Genomic DNA, 20,524 nt, shown 5'->3' on the forward strand with positions numbered 1-20,524 from the left:
ACTTGCCAAAATAATAGTTTGTTCACAAGAAATTATGAAGTATACTATTTTACTGTTTTTCAACTGTGCTGTGATGTTTTACATGATGTTTTAACCTTTCTAATAGTAATAGCATAGTATCCACAGATTGTGAGCTAACAATGAAAACCATTCCTAAAAGTATTATTGTGTTGTTTATTGATTGACTATGGCGTTCCAAATTGTCCAGGAGATCAGGCAACAGAAAATCCGATAGGCTAAAGTACAGGCAGAAAATAGGCAAAAGGCGTAGTTAGTGAGGCAGGCAAAAACTATCATACACGGTAGGCGTAAATCCCGGGAAAAACATCGCTCTGAAAGACATGTGTCACAAAACAAACAATACATCACAGTGATGGGGTGCAAATAACTGAACTAAATAGTGTGTGATAATGACATACAGGTGTGTGAAGAGGTGATTAGAATTTAGGTGATTGTGATCTGTAGCGTGAGCTGCGTTCAGGGAATCAATGTGTTTGAGGGTGTCAGTTGGAAGTAGACGTTACATTTTTAGCCATTCCTGTCACCAGAAACAAGCTACTTAGGGGCAATACCAGAATAAATTATCTTTTGATTCTGTCTCTTCGCATCAAAATTTGCAGAGCTGAGATTGTTGTATATGAACTCCCCTTTTCAGGTCTTTCAAAGATAATTAGTAAAAATCCAAATAACTTCACAGATCGTCGCGGTTTTGTCTCACCCGGGGTCATGGTTAGATTCACCTTTATCGTTGAAAGAATGAGCGTTACACCGAGGCCTGTACTCAGAGCGGGATCGATTTGGAGCGGGATCGATTTGGAGGTGGAGGGTCCATCATGGTCTGGGGCGGTGTGTCACAGCATCATCGGACTGAGCTGGTTGTCATTGCCTGCAATCTCAACGCTGTGCGTTACAGGGAAGATATCTTCCTCCCTCATGTGATACCCTTCCTACAGGCTCATCCTGACATGCCCCTCCAGCATGACAATGCCAACAGCCACACTACTCGTTCTGTGCGTGATTTCCTGCAAGACAGGAATGTCAGTGTTCTGCCATGGCCAGCGATGAGCCCGGATCTCAATCCCATTGAGCATGTCTGGGACCAGTTGGATAGGAGGGTGAGGGCTAGGGCCATTCCCCCCAGAAATGTCCGGGAACTTGCAGGTGGCTTGCTGGAAGAGTGGGGTAACATCTCACAGCAAGAACTTGCAAATCTCGTGCAGTCCATTAGGAGGAGATGCACTGCAGTACTTAATGCAGCTGGTGGTCACACCAGATACTAACTGTTACTTTTGATTTTGACCCCCCCTTTGTTCAGGGACACATTATTCCATTTATGTTAGTCTGTGGAACTTGTTCAGTTTATGTCTCAGTTGTTGAATCTTGTTATGTTCATACAAATATTTACACATGTTAAGTTTGCTGAAAATAAATGCAGTTGACAGTGAGAGGACGTTTCTTTTTTTGTTGAGTTTATATAGCATTCTGTTGGTGGCAAGGATTTTGTATAATAGTTTCAATTGAAAAACTCGAAGTATTGAATCCAGTGTTGATTTTTGTGTCAGCTCATATGGTGCCTTCTTGCTGTGGGCTCAAAACTAAAGAGAAAATCACACCTGCTTACTCTTATTTTGTAGTACCTCATTGGTTTTCCTATTTGTTTTGTCAACTTTTCGGCATGTTGTCTGTGAAGTAGGCTATGGGAGTTTTGTAACTTTTTACACCTTGGCTTCGTGATAGCGTGCTAGCTGACTAACATCTGGAATCTGTCTATTTCAGATTACACTGACTCCATTGGCTAATTCAGCCTGCACGCTTTTAAAAGTTGTACCTTCGGATGGGCCCCAGCCATTAATCTGTAAGTCTCTGCTCTCTCTTCACTTTCAATGTTCGATTATGCTTTAGTTGTGTTCTAGCCGGTCTCCAGTAGTTAGGCTCTAGCTTGCCGACCATAACCGTGGTGATTAGCTAGGTTAATAGCTAGTTGGCTAAATAGCTAACGTAGATTGCTGCCTAGCTTGTGGGCTAAGATAACTGCATATAGCTAATATTCTTTGATATCTAGTTAGCTAGATGGCGTAATGTGTTTCCAAAACTTTGGCGCGTCCTCCATATATAAAGAATTCTTCCGAATTCTGATCGGTTGTATGTAATAACTTGAAAAGTGAGTTGTAACATTGCCTTGCGACTTTTTACAGAAATCAGGATAATACCCAGATGCAGACAGCTAGAGTCACAGATGTTTATGGACCTGTTCAGCAGGTACAGACAGACGAGAGTTGTGTCTCCGGTAGCTTACTTTTATTCCGGCAAAACAGAGTTTTCAACAGCGCATAGATGACAATAACATAGCAAAACCAGGGTTCGGATTAGCTTTCAGAAATGTGCATTTTCAAAATGCAGACTACAAAAAAAATCTGTGCTTTAAACAATTTCACCTGCTTTTTACATTGACAGGAAATAGTGTTTGTTTGCTTCAATAGAGTGATATGGGGTGTGCAAGTATAGTTTTCCTTCACAGAAAATACATTAGTGCAACACATTCGTCATTAAATTGTTTTCTTCAGATGACAACAGAAGTGCAATGCTATTGCTAGCAGCCACAGAAAGTATTCACACCCCTTGACTTTTCCACATTTTGTTGTGTTACAGGCTGAATTTTAAATGGATTGAATTGCATTTTTTTTGTCACTGACTTACACATAATACCCAATAATTTTTACAAATGAATAAAAAATGAAAAGCTGAACTATCTTGAGTCAAAAAGTATTCAACCCTTTTGTAATGGCAAGCCTAAATAAGTGCAGAATTAAAAAGTTGCTTAATAAATCATGTAACAAGTTGCATGGACTCATTCTGTGTGCAATAAGGAAAAGGGAAAGGGGTGCTTAACATGATTTTTGAATGACTACCTCATCTCTGTACACCACACATAATTATATGTAAGGTCCCTCAGTCGAGCAATGAATTTCAAACACAGATTCAACCACAAAGACCAGGAAGGTTTTCCAATGAATCACAAAGAAGGGCACCTATTGGTAGATGGGTAAAAAAAGAGTTTCATGGCTGTAATAGGAAAAAACTGAGGATGGATCAACGACATAGTAGTTACTCTGTCAATAGGTTACTACTATAGGTTACTACTCTGTCAATAGTAACCTAATTGACAGTGAAAAGAAGGAAGCCTGTACAGAATTCAAATATTCATCAGGTTTGCAACAAGGCACAAGTAATACTGCAAAAAAATGTTTTTGCCCTGCATAGAAAATTATGTTTGGGGAAAGTCCAATAAAACACAATACTGAGTACTACTCTCCATATTATCAAGCATAGTAGTGGCTACATCATGTTATGGATATGCTTGTAATCTTTTTATGGAATTGAGCTAAGCACAGGCAAAAACCTAGAGTAAAACCTAGTTCAGTATGCTTTCCACCAGTCACAAAGAGATACATTTACCTTTCAGCAGGACAATAACCTAAAACACAAGGTCAAATCTACACTGGAGTTGCTTACCAAGAAGACAGTTAATGCTCCTGAGTGGCCGAGTTACAGTTTGGACTTGAATCTAGAGGTTGACCGATTATGAGTTTTCCATGCCGATACCGATACCGATTATTGGAGGACCAAAAATGCCGATACCAATTAATGGCCCGATTTTAATTTTTGTTTTTTTTGTAATAATGACAATTACAACAATACTGAATGAACACTTATTTTAACTTAATATAATACATCAATAAAATCAACTTAGCCTCAAGTAAAAATGAAACATGTTCAATTTGGTTTAAATAATGCAAAAACAAAGTGTTGGAGAAGAAAGGAAAAGTGCAATATGTGCCATGTAAGAAAGCTAACATTTCAGTTCCTTGCTCAGAACATGAGAACATATGAAATCTGGTGGTTCCTTTTAACATGAGTCTTCAATATTCCCAGGTAAGAAGTTTTAGGTTGAAGTTATTGAAGCAGCGTTACCCATGCAGAGCAAGGGGAACAACTACTAGAAGGCTCAGAGCGAGTGACGTTTGAAACACTATTAGCGCGCGCTAACTAGCTAGCCATTTCACTTCGGTTACACCAGCCTCATATCGGGAGTTGATAGGCTTGAAGTCATAAACAGCGCAATGCTTGACGCACAACGAAGAGCTGCTGGCAAAACGCACGAAAGTGCTGTTTGAATGAATGTTTACGCGCCTGCTTCTGCCTACCAACGCTCAGTCAGATACTTAGATACTTGTATGCTTGTATGCTCAGTCAGATTATATGCAATGCAGGACACGCTAGAGAATATCTAGTAATATCATCAACCATGTGTAGTTAACTAGTGATTATGATTGATTGTTTTTTATAAGATAAGTTTAATACTAGCTAGCAACTTACCTTGGCTTACTGCATTCGCGTAACAGGCAGTCAGTCTCCTTGTGGAATGCAACGAGAGAGAGGCAGGTCAGAGAGGCAGGTCATTATTGCGTTGGACTAGTTAACTGTAAGTTTGCAAGATTGGATCCCCCGAGCTGACAATGTGAAAATCTGTCGTTCTGCCCCTGAACGAGGCAGCTAACCCACCGTTTCTAGGCCGTCATTGAAAATAAGAATGTGTTCTTAACTGACTTGCCTAGTTAAATAAAGGTATAATATTTTACATTTTAATAAAAAAAATATAAAAGAAATCGGCAAACCGGCGCCCGAAAATACCGTTTTCCGATTGTTATGAAAACTTGAAATCAGCCCAAATTAATCGGCCATTCTGATTAATCGGTCGACCTCTACTTGAATCCACTTTGAACATCTATGGCAAGACTTAAAAATTGTTGTCTAGCAATGATCACCAACCAAAGTGACAGAGGTTGAAGAATTTGATAAGAATAATGGGCAAATGTTGCACAATCCAAGTGTGGAAAGCTCTTAGAGACTTACACAGAAAGACTTACAGCTGTAATCGCTGTCAAAGGTACTTCTACAAAGTGTCGACTCTGGGGGGTAAATGCTTATGTATTTCATCAAGTTAGCAGACGACACAACAATAGTGGGCTTGATCACCAACAACGATTAGACTTCATACAGGGAGGAGGTGAGGGCAATCGGAGTGTGGTGTCAGGAAAACAACCTCTCACTCAACGGAGATGATCATGGACTTCAGGAAACAGCAGAGGGCGCACCCCTCTGTCCACATCAAAGGGACAGCAGTGGAGAAGGTGGAAAGTTTTAAGTTCCTGGCCGTACACATCACAGACAAACGGAAATGGTCCACCCACACAGACAGTGTGGTGAAGAATGCGCAACAGTGCCTCTTCAACCTCAGGAGGATGAAGAAATTTGGCTTGTCATCCAAAACCCTGACAAACTTTTACAGATGCACAATCGAGAGCGTCCTGTCGGGCTGTATCACAGCCTGGTACGGCAACTGCACCACCCTCAACAGCAAGGCTCTCCAGAGGGTGGTACCGTCTGCACAACGCATCACCTCGGGCAAACTACCTGCCCTCCATGACACCATACAGCACCCGATGTCACAGGAAGGCCAAAAAGATCATCAAGGACAACAACCCGAGCCATTGCCTGTTCACACCGCTATCATCCAGAAGGCGAGGTCAGTACAGGTGCATCAAAGCTGGGACCGAGAGATTGAAAAACAGCTTCTATCTCAAGGCCATCAGAATGTTAAACAACAATCACTAACTCAGAGAGGCTGCTGCCTACATTGTTACCCATTCACTGGACACTTTAATAAATGGATCACTAGTCACTTTAAACAATGCCGCTTTAAATAATTCCACTTTAATAATGTTTGCATATCTTTCATTACTCATATCACATGTATATGCTGTATTTTATACCATGTATTGCGCCTGGCTTATGCAACTCGGCCATCACTCATCCATATACTATATGTACATATTCTCATTCACCTCTTTAGATTTGTGTGTATTAGGTAGTTGTTGGGGAATTGTTAGATTACTTGCACTGTCAGAACTAGAAGCACAAGCATTTCGCTACACTCGCATTAACATCTGCTAACCATATGTATGTGACCAATAAAATTTTATTTTATTTGAAATGAGATATTTCTGTATTTAAAAATTAAATTTCAAATCAAATCAAATACATTCTAAAATCATGTGTTCACTTTGTAATTATGGGTTATTGTGTGTATTTTGAATTCAGGCTGTAACACAACTATATGTGGAAAAAGTGAAGGGGTAAAAATACTTTCTGAAGGCACTGTAAGTCCTTTAGCTAACAATGAAAAGGTCAAAACGATGCATGGCCATATTTCCAATGTTTAACACAGAAAGAATGTAGCCAGCTACATTTCCTAATGTTTTGCTTGAAGTTAATCTTGCATTTTAATCTGCTACTGGAGAAAACTACACTGGAGATAAGTAGCCTACACATCAGCTATCTGGTGATCCAATGACAAGAGCAAAGCTATTTCATCTGAGTTGAAGAAGTGCAACAGAAGCACGAAATTTGTCCTTTTACATTCATGATTTGGAGCGAACCCTTACTAAAGAAACATTACTGTGCAGCCGTATTCATTGATCTGGCCAAGGCTTTCGACTCTGTCAATCACCACATCCTCATCGGCAGACTCGACAGCCTTGGTTTCTCAAATGATTGCCTCGCCTGGTTCACCAACTACTTCTCTGATAGAGTTCAGTGTGTCAAATCTGAGGATCTGCTGTCCGGACCTCTGGCAGTCTCTATGGGGGTGCCACAGGGTTCAATTCTTGGACCGACTCTCTTCTCTGTATACATCAATGATGTCGCTCTTGCTGCTGGTGAGTCTCTGATCCACCTCTACGCAGACGACACCATTCTGTATACTTCTGGCCCTTCTTTGGACACTGTGTTAACAACCCTCCAGGCAAGCTTCAATGCCATACAACTCTCCTTCCGGGGCCTCCAATTGCTCTTAAATACAAGTAAAACTAAATGCATGCTCTTCAACCGATTGCTGCCTGCACCTGCCCGCCTGTCCAACATCACTACTCTGGACGGCTCTGACTTACAATACGTGGACAACTACAAATACCTAGGTGTCTGGTTAGACTGTAAACTCTCCTTCCAGACCCACATCAAACATCTCCAACCAAAGTTAAATCTATAATTGGCTTCCTATTTCGCAACAAAGCATCCTTCACTCATGCTGCCAAACATACCCTTGTAAAACTGACCATCCTACCAATCCTCGACTTCGGCGATGTCATTTACAAAATAGTCTCCAATACCCTACTCAACAAATTGGATGCAGTCTATCACAGTGCAATCCGTTTTGTCACCAAAGCCCCATATACTACCCACCATTGCGACCTGTACACTCTCGTTGGCTGGCCCTCACTTCATACTCGTCACCAAACCGACTGGCTCCATGTCATTTACAAGACCCTTCTAGGTAAAGTCCCCCCTTGTCTCAGCTCGCTGGTCACCATAGCATCACCCACCTGTAGCACGCGCTCCAGCAGGTATATCTCTCTGGTCACCCCCAAAACCAATTCTTTCTTTGGCCGCCTCTCCTTCCAGTTCTCTGCTGCCAATGACTGGAACAAACTACAAAAATCTCTGAAACTGGAAACACTTATCTCCCTCACTAGCTTTAATTACCAACTGTCAGAGCAGCTCACAGATTACTGCACCTGTACATAGCCCACCTATAATTTAGCCCAAACAACTACCTCTTTCCCTACTGTATTCATTTTATTTATTTATTTATTTTGCTCCTTTGCACCCCATTATTTGTATTTCTACTTTGCACATTCTTCCACTGCAAATCTACCATTCCAGTGTTTTACTTGCTATATTGTATTTACTTTGCCACCATGGCCTTTTTTTGCCTTTACCTCCCTTATCTCACCTCATTTGCTCACATCGTATATAGACTTGTTTATACTGTATTATTGACTGTATGTTTGTTTTACTCCATGTGTAACTCTGTGTCGTTGTATGTGTCGAACTGCTTTGCTTTATCTTGGCCAGGTCGCAATTGTAAATGAGAACTTGTTCTCAACTTGCCTACCTGGTTAAATAAAGGTGAAATAAAAAATAAAATAAAAAAGCAGAGCAGAATTTGCAATAAGAAGCATTTTAGATCTGCGTTTACAAAATGTGTTTATTTGCATTTTATCTTTCCTTTTCTGCAGGAAAAAATCAGAATCAGAATCCAGCGTTAACACAACACCTGAAATGGGGATGGACACGGTTATTCGAATATTGATTTTTTGGGGGGGGCTTTTTGAACAATGAAAAGGCTTTGTCTAAAATTAAATTAAATGATCTCTGTGACATTGCTACGTAGCCTACAAGGATAGACCATAACATTCAACTTTTTAATAAAACACCTGTTTTATGACGGTTTTCATGTGTGCCCCATAAAAAAGGCACTGGTAGCCTATACACGTTTCACATGTGTAACTTGTTGTTATTGTAGCTTGTTGTTATTGTCGATCAATCAAAGCAACGCCATGTGTAGCAAGTGAAGTGAGAGATTTGTAATCAATGCAAAATGAAATAAAAATGACGAAATTAAGTTGGCTAAATGAGGAATAGGCTACAATGATCAACCAACCGGTAGGATGTTGTTTGGAGTTGTTGTAGACAAGGACGGGAGGGAGCACAGCAAAATAGCCTCAATTAGCCTTGCTCCTTTAGCTAGCTAGCTGGCTAACTTAGCTGACTACTGTATTTTTTTATTTTTAAAAACATTTATTTGACCTTTATTTAAATTGCGACCTGGCCAAGATAAAGCAAAGCAGTGCGACATAAACAACAACACAGAGTTACACATGCGATAAACATACGTACAGTCAATAACACAATAGAAAAATCTGTATACAGTGTGAGCAAATGAAGTAAGGAGGTAAGGCAATAAATAGTGGCGAAGTAATTACAATTTAGCCATTTACACTGGAGTGATATATGTGCAGATGAGGATGTGCAAGTAGAAATACTGGCTTGCAAAAGAGCAGAAAAACAAAAACAAATGTGGGGATGAGGTAGGTAGTTGGTTGGATGGGCTATTTACAGATGGGCTGTGTACAGCTGCAGCGATTGGTAAGCTGCTCTGACAGCTGACGCTTAAAGTTAGTGAGGGAGATATAAGTCTCCAACTTCAGTGATTTTTGCAATTTGTTCCAGTCATTGGCAGCAGAGAACTAGAAGGAAAGGCGGCCAAAGGAGGCATTGGCTTTGGGGATGACCAGTGAAATATACCTGCTGGAGCGTGTGCTACGGGTTGGTGTTGCTATGGTGACCAGTGAGCTGAGATAAGGCGGAGCTTTCACTAGCAAAGACTTATAGAGGACCTGGAGCCAGTGGGTTTGGCGACGAGTATGTAGCGAGGACCAGCCAACGAGAGCATACAGGTCTCAGTGGTGGGTAGTAATCTAGCTAGCTTCTTTACAAAGATTTGATGTAGTCAAGACAGGCACTAGCAGATGGTTTTATAGACAAACTTGTTGCAGCCATAGGTTATATATATACTAGTCGAGTCAGTTTGGCTACTTTCTTTCAACTTTCTCTCTCACCCTCTGTTCCATACACACACACACACACACACACACACACACACACACACACACACACACACACTACTCCTCTCTCACCACTCCCCCACAAGCAGAGCACAGCGCACCAGCGCTTTTGAGTCAAGCAAGCAAGTCTCCATTGACAAAACACATGTATTTTGACTATAACATGTATTTCAACCATCTAGATATCCCCAAAAATTGTGAAATCATATTAAATGCCTATCCTTACCCTGAAATTACATAGGTTGTCATTCAACTAATAAAGCATAATATAGCGCAAGCCATTTTAGCATTTGAATGCCGACGGTGCAGGGCAGATGTGCAAGATCAGGAATAGGCCGCCTACCTCACATTGGTAAGCGTGCAAAGCTGGGCACAGTCCGCAGTTTGACTAGGTTACTGATATTGCCTGGGGTTGTTCGGCATGCAAAATGACATGTAGATCAGTGACTGTCAACACAGTTACATGCTTAGTTCGACACTGAAGGAGAGGACACATCAGTTGTCACAAAAGATGAGAGGTATTTTCGGACGGTAGAATATAGTATGAGCAAGAAATTAGTTAACCAGTGATTCGTAACAAATGAATGGATTTTTGTTCAGTTTGAGAGTGTTCCTAGTTGAGTGATGTTCAATACAATAAACCTGATAAAGATTTTAAATAGATGTGGGCAGGCTGAGGCTGGCAACTAGTAACTCATAGCTAGATATCATTCTCACAATCAGATCAGTTTACAAGATCTAGATATATGTGAACTAGGTCTTCATGAGCTCACTGCTGATATTTGAGGCAGATCTTTTTTGAAACACTTTGGCTCCTCATGAAGAGAGATGGCAATCTCTGATGTGAAATGTGTTTTTCTATGGAGGCCATGTGTAAGGTAATGTTGTTTAATTGCTGAACGAGGTGAGGTGTAGCATGTTGGGTAAGGGAGGGATGAGCAATGTCTTGTCTGCCAATGTCTAATGGATAGACATGTCAGGTTGACTCCACAGCCCCAGGTACAACTGTAAATTCTGAGTAATGATCGGCCTTCAAAAACATGTCTCAACTCTTCAGTGATGTTGGGAAGCTTGGATAGGGAATAAAAACACGTTTCTCACACTCTTGACTGCGGACTACGCAGTGGCAATTTCAAGGTGGAAGTTTATGCCCCAAAAATCACATTAGCAGTATGGAGTCAGCATTCTCTCAGAATTATCTGAAAATTGGAACTCTTTTCAATAACAGTTGTCCTCCTGGGTAAAATACGAGCTCGCTAATTAGCAGATTAGACTTGTCATCTTTTTTTTATTTCAACATGAGCAATGTGGACATTCATTCTAGAAGAAAAATTGGGTTACTTGTAAAAGTCACTACTGTAAATTGTATTTGAATCTGCTTGTGACATTTCTGCCCTAAAGGCAAGGTGAATAATCATACGATCTCAGAGAATGTCAGGCTATTTTCCCAGTATCTTCCAAAGTTTATAAATGGTTAGCTGACAATGTCATGAAAACGATGAGCACACTTCGAAGGGGCAGAAGGCCTTGTGATGTTATGGTTCTGTATGGCCAGGTAGCTATCAACAATGACAAGAAACTGCATGTGGTGAATCATAAGTGGCTCGTTTCAGCTTGTTTGATCTTGTTCTTGATACCATGTCTTGTTTTGGTGTTTTGACTGATGTCTTGTCTATGCTAATATGACAAAAATTTGCTACATAGCTAACCAACAAATGTAATGATATATTTCAGAGACAGGTGCTCATTGTTTAACTTTATTTATGTTTTCAATTCATATTGAAGATGAAATATAGTTTACACGTTATCAACAATCTAAGCCAACCTTTTTTGCCCCATAGTTGCGCACACATCGGTTTTGTTGCTAAACATCAAACCCGTCTATAAGAACACACTGGTCCAAGCGTGTTTATTTCCCAGGTAAACTACCACACATAGACATGCACATAAGTAGCGCCAGACAGGAACTCCTACAGTTAAACTATTTTGTATTATAACAGTTCTAGCCTAAATTCCCCCCATTACACCACCAGTCAAGTGGCTTTAAGATGGATGCATCCTATCATGGTCATGGTGTGACTTGTGAGCAATCTGCAAGGCAGAAAAAGTTTGCACACATATTGAATTAGCCTATGCAGGCATTAAGAAGACATGGATGTCAGACCTCTCCATGTGACAGGGTTGTGTAGGCTACTTCAAAGGTTTAACCACATTAACTTTGTTAACCGAAATGCTAGTATAGTACAGTTGTCGGAAGTTTACATACATACAAGTCGGAAGTTTACATACAGTTATGTTGGAGTCATTAAAACTCGTTTTTCAACCACTCCACAAATGTCTTGTTAACAAACTATAGTTTTGGCAAGTCGGTTAGGACATCTTCTTTGTGCATGACACAAGCCATTTTTCCAACAATTGTTCACAGACAGATTATTCCACTTATAATTCACTGTATCACAATTCCAATGGCTCAGAGGTTTACATACACTGAGTTGACTGTGCCTTTAAACAGCTTGGAAAATTCCAGAAACTGATGTCATGGCTTTGGAAGCTTCTGATTGGCAAATTTACATAATTTGAGTCAATTGGAGGTGTACCTGTGGATGTATTTCAAAGCCTACCTTCAAAATCAGCCAAGACCTCAGAGAAAAATTTGTAGACCTCCACAGGTCTGGTTCATCCTTGGGAGGAACGGTTTGCAACTGCACATGGGGACAAAGATCGTACTTTTTGGAGAAATGTCCCCTGGTCTGATAAAACAAAAATATAACTGTTTGGCCATAATGATCATCGTTATGTTTGGAGGAAAAAGGGGGAGGCTTGCAAGCCGAACAACACCATCCCAACTGTGAAGCACGGGGGGTGGCAGCATCATGTTGTGGGGGTGCTTTGCTGCAGGAGGGACCAGTGCACTTCACAAAATAGATGGCATCATGAGGGAGGACAATCAGGTGAATATATTCAAACAACATCTTAAGTCAGGAAGTTAAAGCTTAGTCACAAATGGGTCTTCCAAATGAACAATGACCCCAAGCATACTTCCAAAGTTGTGGCAAATGGGCTTAAGGACAGCAAAGTCAAGGTATTGGAGTGGCCATCACAAAGCCCTGACCTCAATTCTGTAGAAAATTTGTGGGCAGAACTGAAAAGGCGTGTGCGAGCTTAGAGGCCTACAAACCTGACTCAATTACACCAGCTCTGTCAGGAGGAATGGGCCAAAATTCACCCAACTTATGGGAAGCTTGTGGAAGGCTACCCAAAACCTTTTACCCAAGTTAAGCAGTTTAAAGGCAATGCTTCCAAATACTAATTGAGTGTATGTAAGCTTCTGACCCACTGGGAATGTGATGAGTGAAATAAATGCTGAAATAAATCATTCTCTCTACTATTATTCTGACATTTCACATTCTTATAATAAAGTGGTGATCCTAACTGACCTAAAACGGAATTTCTACAAGGATTAAATGTCAGGAATAGTGAAAAACTGAGTTTAAATATATTTGGCTAAGGTGTATGTAAACTTCCGACTTCAACTATATATAGACAGGTGTGTGCCTTTCTAAATCATGTCCAATCAATTGAATTTACCACAGGTAGACTCCAATCAAGTTCTAGAAACATCTCAAGGATGATCAATGGAAACTTGGATTAAATGGAATTGTGAAAAACTGAGTTTAAATGTATTTGGCTAAGGTGTATGTAAACGTCTGACTTCAGCTGTATTTGTACAACATTGCCTTTGCGGTACAATAAGGAAGAAAATATGGCCAGTGAAGAGTTAATTAACAACTTTATTGATACTGCCTTAAACAATGTCAACAACTTGTTTCCTAAAGCGACACTTTCAGGAAATTTGACAGGAATAAAATAGCTTTGTTGTGTTGTAAATCTCAGCCAGCCAGGCACACACTCCTTCCTCTCATATTTGTGGACAGCACAGCATTGGTTGTGTTTTGGAGCTGGGATGTGCGTGAATCATAGTGGAACTCGTGGACTGGGTATGTAAAAAAAGGTTGCTCATTGTCATTTCCTCCTTTCATAACATACTGTAGGCTTCCAGTGTGAAGGGCAGACATTGTGCACAATGCCTGAGACAGCTTCCACCCATTCTTCCATACCTGCTCCTTCACTTCCTCTTCCAGGGTTTAGGATTGTGTTGTTCACTTCTCATTGTTTTAGTGAGCTTTGAATTCAGAACAGCCTATTTCCTCTTTCTGTATAAATTGACAGTAATAAAATGGCCATCATCTTTAACCTGTCAAATGTAGGCTTGAACATTTGCCCAATCTCCCCCAAATAAAAACTAATTTCATAGAGGCATTCTTTATCTGACAAACTGTTATTGGCAAAGTGTCTATTTTCTCAGATGACTGAAAGGTCATAGACTGCCCGGTGTGAATTTCGACTGTCGCTATGACAACAGCGGTAGGGGAAATTTAGAGGAATCATTCATGTAGAATCAGTGGATGAAAAGACTGTGGCGATGGCCGTTATCAGGAGAGCAGTAAATAAAAAACTGACCGCAGGCTGCAGGGGAAGTCATGCTGAAGGTTGCTCTCTTCATTGTCTGACATCTCACAGAGTACAAAGCAGCTCCACACTCAAACATGCCTATGTGTCGATGGCACCAGCCCCGAAGGCAATCAGGAAAACAATCCCACTTCTGTTATATATATATATAGTCCAGCGCCTCGGATGACCGTCTTATAGATGGCCCCATTAAGCACATGTCAGCCTTTGCCATTGTGCAGGTGAGACTTTCTTTCTTCCCCTCAACCTGTATGTGGTGAACTCCATTAAGGGAGACCAGTGAAAAGGTTACAACATGATAACTTGAACCCATCTGGTATCCACTTTTTGCAAGATGAAAGGATACTTTTCTATTGGGTCATAGGATCATAGAATGGAGGATCGTCCCTTAGATTAAGCTTGTCTTACACCAAAGGTGACTACTAGGTCTACTTATAAGGTGATATGGGCGATGTACAACAGGTGAGGCAATTATGCACATCATTTCCTAAAAGGTCATTAATTGCAGTTCAAACACGGATTAGACATGCCCAGAACCTCTTACATGTTTACAATTAGGCCTAGCCTGATATTTATAATTATGGGAGAATGTGTAGTCTATACGCTATTGTGTGTCAATGTGATTGTGAATTCCCAGTACCTCCAGCCTCCAGCCTATATATTTGACTGGTGGTGGTCCCTGGGACTCTCTACCATACGCCTAGTGGTGGCTGTGGCTCTGGGAATGGTGCTTGCTTTGCGGTGCCTCAGAACAAATGTGAAATTTGAGTGTCTACCCCTCAATTCAGTGTGTCCACAAAGGCCTGACAGCCACAGTATTTATTTGGCAGCGCTGCTCTGATAGAGAGGCCCTTTCCAGGGGCTTTGCCCAAAGAAGATAATATCCCAACTTCTAAACGTTATGGGTTGGTTGGTAGTCAACTGGCTTATCAAACTGAGGGTTAGATCAATCTTAGTGCCTTGCCGTCCTGTATGTTGTAGGCCTATGCTCTGCTCTTTAGTTTTTCTTAAAGGTCAATATTTTTTTCCACCTAAAGCTTATCGTTTTTTAATGTTGATTTTGTCCCTTTGTTCTTGTAAGAGGCACATGTTGATTTCATTAACTCCTATAGATCATATGTTCTTGGGAGATTTAAAAACAGGGAATATAGCCTAGCCTATACATATCCTAACTCTTGCTCTCTACCTTTAACTTTAAGCCCAGTCTGCCCCTCAGTAGAACTCTGGATGCCTCAGAAATTCACCAAAAAGTTAGGCCTAATGGCAATCAAGCTTAGAGCAAAGTTAGCATCTAGGATTAGGAGTAGTAGTGGATCTCTCCCCTACATCATTTAGTGTTAGCGTGGGTCCACCTGGCCTCTGAACTTGGCCACAGTACAAAGGAATGTGTGGGGGTACAGTGATTGTAAACATGTGCAGACCATAACCCACGAGCCACTGCGACCTCTCATGATGAGTTCCGTTTTTTTGTGTCCCCCACCCCATCAAATTTGCCCATCCCTGGTGTACATCGTGGTTCCCTCAAAGAGAGAACATTTTATAATTTATGCAACTGGTGCTGTTTCTTTTCACAAGAGTGGCGCGTGTAGCTTGTTGTCGCCCAATCACAAGTCATCAAACCGGCACTAGGCTACAGTCAAAGAGCTAGAGCTCTTATTAGGAGATATCCAGGCTAATCAATGGAAGATGGAATTATAATGACAGAACTTAAAGTGAAATCAAAAGGATTCAGATTGTTGAATAGTCACATGTACAAGTGTGATTATTTATTAATTGTTTTACCTCTAGAAAATAAGAACAATTTCTTAATTTCAATGATGGCCTAGGAACAGTGGGTTAACTGCCTGCTCAGGAGGAGAACAACAGATTTGTACCTTGTCAGCTCGGGGATTTGAACTTGCAACCTTTACGGTTACTAGTCTAACGCTCTAACCACTAGGCTACCCTGTCACCCCTTGATTGCAGGGTACAATGAAAATCTAAGGCTCAGAGCTCCAACTAAGGGAAATAAAAAAGTGAAATGGTAATAAAATAAATAAATAGCACTATATACACTGAACAAAAATGGAAATGCAACATGCAACAATTTCAAAGATTTTAATGAGTTACAGTTCATATAAGGAACTTGACTGGCAATACAGATATGCATCTGTTGGTCACAAATACCTTAAAAAATGGTAGGGGTGTGGATCATAAAACCAGTCAGTATCTGGTGTGACCACCATTTGCATTATTGAAATAGGGTATTTCTGTTTATGTTTTTTTATACATTTGTTAACAGTGCTTAACCTGTTTTTGTTTTGCCATTATGGGGTATTGTGTGTATATTGATGAAGGATTTTTTTTTTTAAATCCATTTTAGAAAAAGGCTGTAACGTAAAAAAAACGTTGAAAAAAGGAATAGGGCCTGATACTTTCTGAATGCACTGTATCTATACACATACACCATATCACCAAAAGTATGTGGACACCTGCTCGTCAAACATCTAATTACAAAATCATGGGTATTCATTTGAAATTGGTCGCCCCCTTTGGTGCTATAACAGCCTCCACTCTTCTGTGAAGGCTTTCCACTAGATGTTGAAACATTGCTGTGGGGACTTGCTTCTATTCAGCTGCAAGAGCGTTAGTGAGTTTGGGCACTGATGTGCGATTAGGCATGACTCGCAGTCTGCGTTCCAATTCATCCCCAAGGTGTTTGATGGGGTTGAGGTCAGGGCTTTGTGCAGGCCAGTCAAGTTCTTCCACACCGATCTCGACCAACCATATCTGCATGTACCTATCACTCCAGAGAATGCGTTTCCACTGCTGCAAAGGCCAATAGCGACACGTTTTACAACACTCCAGCCGACAGTTGGCATTGCGCATGTTGATCTTAGGCTTGTGTGCGTGCGGTTGCTCGGTTAATCAAGCCTACCACTGTAGTGTCGTCCGGTCATTGTCCTGTTGAAAAACAAATGATAGTCCAACTAAGCCCAAACCAGACGGGATGGTGTATCGCTGCGGGATGGTGTATCGCTGCAGAATGCTGTGGTAGCCATGCTGGTTAAGTGTGCCTTGAATTCTAAATGAATCACAGACAGTGTCACCAGCAAAGCACCCCCACACCATAACACCTCCTCCTCCATGCTTTATGGTGGAAAATACACATGCGGAGATCATCCGTTCACCAACACCGCGACAGAGGTTGGAACAAATAATCTCCAATTTGTACTCCAGACCAAAGGACAAATTTCCACCGGACTAATGTCCATTGTTCGTGTTTCTTGGCCCAAGCAAGTCTCTTCTTCTTATTGGTGTCCTTTAGTAGTGGTTTCTTTGCAGCAATTTGACCATGAAGGCCTGATTCACACTGTCTCCTCTGAACAGTTGATGTTGATGTGTCTGTTACTTGAAGTCTAATCAACTTATCCTCTGCAGCAGAGGTACAGTAACTCTGGGTCTTCCATTCCTGGGTCTGGGACTTCCATCCCCTCATGAGAGCCAGGTTCATCATAGCGCTTGATGGTATTTGCGACTGCACTTGAAGAAACTTTCAAAGTTCCTGAAATGTTCTCTATTGACTGACCTTCATGTCTTAAAGTAATGATGGACTGTTGTTTCTCGTTGCTTATTTGAGCTGTTGTTGCCATAATATGGACTTGGTCTTTTACCAAATAGGGCTATCTTATGTATACCAGCCCTACCTTGTTACAACACAACTGACTGGTTCAAACGCATTAAGAAGGAAAGAAATACCACAAATTAACTTTTAAGAAGGCACACCTGTTAATTGAAATGCATTCCAGGTGACTACCTCATGAAGCTGGTTGAGAGAATGCCAAGAGTGTGCAAAGCTGTCATCAGGGCAAAGGGTGGCTACTTTGAAGAATCTCAAATATAAAATATATTTTGATTTGTTTAACGCTTGGCTACTACGTGATTCCATATGTGTTATTTCATATTTTTGATGTCTTCACTATTTTTCTACAATGTAAAAATGAAGAAAAACTCTTGAATGAGTAGGTGTTCTAAAACTTTTGACCGGTGGTGTATATGGAAAAATATGCATTTTAAAATTTCAACCAATCGATTGGTCGAAAGAACAGATGACTCTTTGTCGACAAAGATTTTTTAATCAGTTGAGAACAAATTCTTATTTACAAAGACGGCCTACACCGGCCAATCCCGGACAACGCTGGGTCAATTGTGCGTTGCCCTATGGGACTCCCAATCACGGCCAGTTGCGATACAGCCTGGAATCAAACCAGGGTGTCTGTAGTGACGCCTCCAGCACTGATATGCCGTGCCTCTCGGGAGCCCGAAAGTCCCCACATTTTTGGGGGATTGTATTTCAAGGGGTTTTAAAATTCTGAATGAAATAGAAAAATGATCCTTGGTATGACCTTCTTAATACAATTCCATATAGCTTAGTTGAACCCCTGCCCCGTCTGTGACAGGGTTTAGACTGTTACATGTTTTAATAGGCTACTCTCTGGGTGTAGTCAGCCTGAAGGTGATGGACCTTCATTATAATTCAATGAATAGGCTAGTCATGAATGTGCATTTTGAAGGTGAGTGTTGTGTGTGCTTTTCTTGGCCTCACTGATCCTCTGTCTTTTGTTTTAGTGTTCTGACGTTGTACAGTTTGTTTGTCTAGACAGATTTAGGCTAGTCCCAGTATATTCCCACCCAATATTATTTCAGATGGATTTTGCAGTCTCATTGTGCCTTAGAAAAATATTGAGTGAATGCCTGTTTTGAAGAAGCTGTGTGGTACAGATCCAGCAATGTAACTGTCTTGCCCCCTCATCTTTCATAATTCATCCCCATTAGTCTGTCAAAAGAGGGCTAGTGCACATCGTCTCAACTGAGGGCTTGGATCGATGTGTCTCGGAAGGCCTCCCTGCTAATGAAAAACAATTGTTTTTTCCTCCACATCCCCAGGAGCCAGTGGAGATCTATGTGGAGCTCCTGGGCCCCAGGCTAGCTTACTGATGGCCCACATTCTGGCGTCTTGCAGCCTGTGTGCAAAAAGACGGCCATATTTGGCAGGGCCTCCGCTCTCCATCTCCATGGTGAATAATGTGCTGGTTCTATAAGTAGAGTGCCAAATTCAGCACCATGTATTCAGCTATTAGGAAGTGAAGAGTGAAGAAAAACAATATATGAGGTGTTGACAAAGTCAGGGTTGTTAATAGTTTGGGCTCTAATGTGGGGCTGCATTGCACTGTGAATGCGAGAACATGGCCAACCAGAACAGTAACACTCCTGTTTTTTTAAAGTAATAGATGTTTGAATCGCAGAACATAAATCACAACAAAATGCAATTCACCAAGGTCTTTTTACCTAGCTATATTACTTCAAGTTACCAGCATGCATTGTATTCTGAAAGTATTCAGACCCCTTCCCTTTTCTCATCAATCTACACATAATATTCCACACTCACAAAGTGAAAACAGGTTTATAGAAATGTTTGCAAATCTATAAAATATATAAACATAAATACCTTATTTACATAAGTATTCAGACCCTTTGCTATGAGACTCAAAATTGAGCTCCGGTGCATCCTGTTTCTATTAATTATCGTTGAGATGTTTCTCCAACTAGATTGGAGTGCACCTGTATAAGGTCCAACAGTTGACAGTGCATGTCAGAGCAAAAACCAAGTCATGAGGTTGAAGGAATTGTCTGTAGAGCTCCAAGACAGGATTGTGTCGAGGCACAGATCTGGATAAGGGTACCAAAACATTTATGCAGCATTGAAGGTCCCCAAGAACACAGTGTGCTCCATCATTCTTGAATGGAAGAAGTTTGGAACCACCAAGACCCTTCCTAGAGCTGGCCACCCGGCAAAACTGAGCAATCGTGGAAGAAGGGCCTTGGTCAGGGAGGTAATCAAGAACCCAATGGTCACTCTGACAGAGCTCCAGAGATCCTCTGTGAAGATGGGAAACCTTCCAGAAGGACAACCATCTCTGCAGAACTCCACCAATCAGACCTTTATGGTAGAGTTGCCAGACGGAAGCCACCGCAGTAAAAGGCACATGACAGCCCGCTTGGAGTTTGCCAAAAGGCACCTAAAGGACTCTCAGACCATGAGAAACAAGATTCTCTGGTCAGATGAAACCAAGATTGAACTTTTTGGCCTGCATGCCAAGCGTTAAGTCTGGAGGAAACCTGGCACCATCCCTACTGTGAAGCATGGTGGTGGCAGCATCATGCTGTGGGGATGTTTTTCAGCGGCAGGAATGGGAGACTAGTCAGGATCGAGGAAAGATGAACAGAGCAAAGTAAAGAGAGATCCTTGATGGAAACCTGCTCCGGAGTGCTCAAGACCTCAGACTGGGGTGAAGGTTCACCTTCCAACAGAAAAACAACCCCAAGCATACAGCCAAGACAACGCAGGAGTGGCTTCGGGACAAGTCTGTGAATGTCCTTGATTGGCCCAGCCCAAGCTTGGGCTTGAACCTGACCAAACATCCCTG

General features: G+C 41.3%; 1 protein-coding gene across 7 annotated transcripts in view; it reads left to right on the forward strand.

Annotated features, from left to right (window-relative positions):
• Positions 1 to 20,524, forward strand: part of LOC110520058 (protein TANC1) — a 285,120-nt gene that overhangs the window by 27,294 nt on the left and 237,302 nt on the right. For 5 of the 7 annotated variants that reach the window (XM_021597049.3, XM_021597043.3, XM_021597046.3 and 2 more), the window contains exon 2: positions 1,777 to 1,855. The exons of the other annotated variants lie outside the window; for them this stretch is intronic. The gene's annotated coding sequence lies outside the window, so the exon portion shown is untranslated. The remainder of the gene's footprint in view (positions 1 to 1,776; positions 1,856 to 20,524) is intronic. 7 annotated transcript variants of the gene reach the window in all.

The sequence above is a fragment of the Oncorhynchus mykiss genome, chromosome 3 (assembly GCF_057628025.1).
Source record: "Oncorhynchus mykiss isolate SJ-2025 chromosome 3, ASM5762802v1, whole genome shotgun sequence".
Lineage (NCBI taxonomy): Eukaryota > Metazoa > Chordata > Actinopteri > Salmoniformes > Salmonidae > Oncorhynchus > Oncorhynchus mykiss.